The following is a 5,217-nucleotide window of genomic DNA, read 5'->3' on the forward strand; positions in this document are numbered from 1 at the left end:
AGCCGGTGGAGGTGGAGGCAGCGCAGGTGCGTTGATTGCAATTAGCAGCCCCAGTGCCAGAAACGTTACAGAGCCCCCCCCTCAAGGGCGGATTCCAGACGCCCTAGGTTGGTCCGGGTGGGCTCTGTGGAAATCCCTAATGAGGGACTTGTCCAGGATGAATCGGGATGGGACCCACTGACGCTCCTCTGGCCCATAGCCCTCCCAGTCAATTAGGTACTGGGTACCCCTGCCCCTCTTTCGAGACCTCAGGATGCGCTTAACAGTGTAGGCTGGGGAGCCATCCACAAACCGGGTAGGCGGTGGGGATGTGGCGGCAGGAGCAAGGTTCGAGGTCTTGACAGGTTTAACCTGAGAGACATGGAACGTGGGGTGGACCTTCATCGATGAGGGCAAGTGGAGACGAACCGCCACCGGGTTCACCACGTTGGAGATCGAGAACGGCCCAATAAACCGAGGTGCCAGTTTCTTGTTCTCAACCTTGAGCGGCAGGTTCCTTGTGGAGAGCCACACTCTATCTCCCACCCGGTAGTTGGGTGCTGGGACTCGATGGCGATTGGCAGCCCGGGCCTGTTTCTGGGTGGAGGTGAGAATTGCTCTTCTAGCTCTTCTCCAGGCCCGCTGACACCTGAGGGCTGACAGACGGGCAGACGGAACCCTGGACTCCACCTGCTCAATGGAGAACACGGGTGGCTGGTAACCATAAACCACATAAAAAGGGGACAGACCAGTGGAGTTGGAAGGGGTAGCATTGATGGCATGCTCAACCCAGGGAAGGTTCTGGGACCACTTGGAAGGGTCGGACTGGCAAAAGAGGCGGAGCTTAGTCTCGACCTCTTGGTTAACCCTCTCTGTCTGGCCATCTGTTTGGGGATGGAAACCAGAGGACAGACTAACAGAAATGCCCAACATGGCACAAAACTCCCGCCAGTAGCGGGCCACAAACTGGGGGCCCCTGTCTGACACTATGTCAGTGGGCAGGCCATGTAGCCTGAAAACCTCCTTTGCCAAGATTATCCCCATCTCCTTGGCGGAGGGGAGCTTGGGCAAAGGAACTAGATGGACCATTTTTGAGAACCGGTCTACGATGGTGAGGATTACTGAGTTGCCCTCGGAAGGTGGTAGACCAGAGACAAAGTCCATAGAGAGGCAGGACCAGGGCCGAGAGGGAACAGGCAGCGGGTGAAGCAGACCAGAGGGAGGCCGCCTAGAAACCTTTGCCTGGTTGCAGAGGGAGCAGGCAGCGACATACGCCTTGACGTCCTTGGCCAAGGTGGGCCACCAAAACTGGGAACGGACCAGAAGGAGGGATTTGGTGAAGCCAGGGTGGCAGTAAAGGCGAGAAGCGTGGCAGAAATCCAGAACCTTCTGCCTGAGGGGGTCAGGGACAAAGAGTCTGTCTTTAGGGCAGGCTTCGGGGACGTGTGTGGTCTCCAGAGCAGCCCTGACCTCCTTCTCCAGACCAAGCCGGGTGATAGCGCACCTTACGGATTCAGGAAGGATATACTCCGATGGCTGGTCACGACTCTCCTCCTCCGCCTCGAACACTCTGGAGAGGGCATCTGGCTTAGTGTTCTTAGATCCTGGTCTGTAGGAGAGGGAAAAGTTAAAGCGACCGAAGAACAGGGCCCACCTGGCTTGTCTAGGGTTTAGCCTCTTGGCGGTCTTGAGGTACTCCAGGTTCTTGTGGTCCGTCCAAACCAGGAAGGGGAGTTTGGCGCCCTCCAGCCAGTGTCTCCATTCCTCAAGCGCCAACTTCACCGCCAAGAGTTCCCGATTTCCCACGTCATAATTGCGCTCTGCAGGGGATAACTTTCTAGAGAAGAAAGCACATGGGTGAATGAGACCATCCAAGGCCTTCTGGCTGAGAACAGCCCCGACCCCTGAGCTAGAAGCATCCACCTCCACAATGAATTGTCTCTCCGGGTCGGGGGAAACTAGGATCGGGGCAGAGGTAAACAGCTCCTTGAGAAGTTTAAAAGCACTATCTGCCTCTTCATTCCATGCAAACTTAATCTTGCTTGATGTAAGAGCATGGAGCGGGGCCGCAACCTGGCTGAAGTTACGGATGAACCGTCTATAGAAATTGGCAAACCCCAAAAACCTCTGGAGCTGCTTTCTGTCATTTGGAGCGGGCCATTCGTTGACTGCGCGGACTTTGGTCGGGTCCATGGACACCCGACCGGGGGTTATAATGAAACCCAGGAAGGAAGTGGAGGTTGTGTGAAACTCACACTTCTCTGCCTTGACATAGAGTTGGTTTTGTAACAGACGGAGCAGAACGGAGCGGACATGTTGCTTATGGAGGGTGAGGTTCTTAGAGTACACGAGAATGTCGTCTAGGTAGACAAACACAAAACGTCCTATCATGTCTCTAAGGACCTCGTTGACTAAGTTTTGGAAGACAGCCGGAGCGTTGGTGAGACCGAAAGGCATTACCAAGTATTCATAATGACCAGTGGGGGTGTTAAAAGCGGTCTTCCACTCATCGCCCTCCCTTATTCGAACCAGATGGTAGGCATTTCTCAGATCCAGCTTGGTGAAAATCTTGGCCTCCTGGACCTGGTCAAACGCCGTGTTCATGAGGGGGATGGGGTAACGGTTCTTTACAGAGATGTCGTTTAGGCCCCTATAGTCTATGCACGGGCGGAGCGAGCCATCTTTCTTCCCCACAAAGAAGAAGCCTGCCCCTGCAGGTGAGGAAGAGGGGCGAATAATGCCTGCTCTTAAGGACTCATTAATGTAGTCCTGCATGGCTTGGGACTCAGGAGGGGACAATGAATAGAGGCGACCTCTGGGTGGGGTGGTCCCAGACAGCAGGTCGATCGCACAGTCAAACGGGCGATGAGGAGGGAGACTCGTGGCCTTAGATTTATTAAAAACCTCCCTTAAATCATGGTATTCAGACGGAACCTTGGACAGATCAGGATAATAATCGTCTGCCTTACCCTCAGATGAAGGGGGATGCTGGGCGGAGAACAGACACGATTCAGAGCAGGACGGGGCCCACCCCATCACTTCGACCCGCCGCCAATCAACCTGGGGGTTGTGTCTCCGGAGCCAAGTGGCACCCAAAATCACTGGAACCTGTGGGGAGTCTATAATCATAAAAGTCAGCCTCTCTCTGTGATTTCCTCCCAATATTAGCTCCACTGGCTCAGAAACAAGACGAGAAATATTTAACTCATGACCATCCAGGGCAAGAACACTACGGGTAGAAGAGCCAGGGTGGAGTCGGATGTTCAGTCTTTTGGCCAGCCCTTCATCCATGAACTCTGTGTCCGCCCCTGAGTCGATGAAGACGGAGAGTCTGTGGGATTCAGTAGAAGTGGTTAGAGTGGCAGGGAATAACCGGTCTGGGGAGACAGCGAGCTTGGTGTAGCTCAGTAGAGACCTCCCCTCACCTACTGAGCTTGGTCTTTTAACGGGCAAGACCGAACGCGATGACCAGCTCCTCCACAATAGAGGCAGAGACCCTGTTGCTGCCTGCGCTGGTGCTCCTCCTTAGACAGACCAGCCTTTCCTAGCTGCATAGGTTCCGGGTCGGGCAACCTCTGAGAAACTGGAGGGGGAACGGAGGGAACAGCTGAAAAACGAGGACGGGGAGAGGAGGTTGAGCGGCGCTCTCTTCGTCGCTCCAGGAGGCGGAGATCCACCCGGGTAGTAAGTTCCTCAAGTTGCTTGAGGGATTTGGGATATTCCCGGGTGGCTAACTCATCCTTGATCCTATCATTTAAACCATGGATAAAAACATCCATGAGCGCATACTCATTCCATAAGCTCTCAGCAGCTAGCAAATGGAAATCAATAATGTAATCGGACACTGATCTCTCCCCCTGTCTCAGAGACAAGAGCCCCCTAGAGGACTCACGGCAGGGCAGCAGGGGACTGAACACTCTTGTTAATTCTCTGGAGAAGTCATAGTACGAGTGGCAAATTGAGGAGTCATTCTGCCACTCGGAAGTTCCCCAAAGTCGGGCCTTTCCCGCCAACAAAGAGATAACATACGCGACCTTAGAACGGTCGGTTGGGAAGGAGGATGGCTGTAGCTCGAATTGTATCTCACACTGTGTGAGAAATGCCCGGCACTGTTCAGGATTGCCACTAAAGAGCTCAGGCGGAGTGAGACGCGGCTCTGGCAGCGATGAGGTCACCGGACGTGACGCAGGAGCCGGGGGAGCTGTTTGCGGAAGTGGAGTCGGGGAAGTGGGTTGGCCGCGGAGGTGCGTAAGAATCTCAGAGACGCCGGCTTCTAACTGGGAAATAGACTTCTCCACTCCCGCGCGCCACTGACCATCGGGTGAAGGATCCATTTGGCCAGAACGTGCTGTGACGAATAAGGGCGGACCCAAAGACAACCCGAGACAGGTCAGTGGCTCTTGAGCCGATTTTATTGAAAAAACAGGGAAGCGGAGGCTTTCGGGACGTGCTGCTCGTGCTTACGGGCCGACAACTCCTGGGGGGATAGAGACGGGTTAGTGACCAGTGGAGGCGATAGAGAGGATGAGCTGAAGGTTTGGTCACTAACCTGATGGGGAGATGACTTCTTTAGGAGTCCTTGCTCCAAAGCGTGTCGGAAGCCGAGCGACAGGGAAATCCGGGGGGCGTCGTCCAGGGGCAGTCTGAGTTCGGTCACGGGGAAGGCCAATACGTCCAGGCGACAAATCCAAGGGGAAATCCAAAGAAGGGTCCGAGTCCAGTTCCAAGATCCAGTTTCCAGAGAGCACAGATTGATTAAGGGACAGGCAGGTTCCAGTACTCACGGGCTAGCGGGGTCAAAAACACAGGAGGGCAATCCGGGGTCCAGAGGCTGACACAGCAGGGCTCAGGCGGGCAGACAGAATCCAGGAGAGGGCTAGGCTGGCTCAGAGATGAAGGCAAAGACAGGTCGGGCAACAGACAGGCAGGCAGTTTGATAATAATTGCTGGAAGTTCTCACCGGTTGGCTCGAGACGTTCTGGCACTGGAGGCTGCGAGGCGCAGGGCTTATAAGCCGGTGGAGGTGGAGGCAGCGCAGGTGCGTTGATTGCAATTAGCAGCCCCAGTGCCAGAAACGTTACATCACCGGCTATTACCATCTAATGTAGAACAGATTACTAGATCAATGTGTGCTTCTGTGCTTTTTGTCTCTCTTGTTGTGTCTCTGCTCTGTCTTCTCTAACCCCCAGTCAGTCGAGGCAGATGACCGTTCACACTGAGCCCGGTTCTGCTGGAGGT

The 5,217-nt window shown here is 54.7% G+C and overlaps 1 long non-coding RNA gene across 1 annotated transcript; it reads right to left on the reverse strand.

Annotated features, from left to right (window-relative positions):
* Positions 1-4,373: 4,373 nt before the first annotated feature.
* Positions 4,374-4,991, reverse strand: LOC118566298. The gene is made up of 2 exons (XR_004932935.1): positions 4,529-4,991; positions 4,374-4,456 (listed from the first exon to the last, which is right to left on the reverse strand). It is a non-coding gene; the product is annotated as an uncharacterized LOC118566298 (long non-coding RNA).
* Between the last annotated feature and the right edge of the window lie 226 nt (positions 4,992-5,217).

Source organism: Fundulus heteroclitus, chromosome 2 (assembly GCF_011125445.2).
Source record: "Fundulus heteroclitus isolate FHET01 chromosome 2, MU-UCD_Fhet_4.1, whole genome shotgun sequence".
Lineage (NCBI taxonomy): Eukaryota > Metazoa > Chordata > Actinopteri > Cyprinodontiformes > Fundulidae > Fundulus > Fundulus heteroclitus.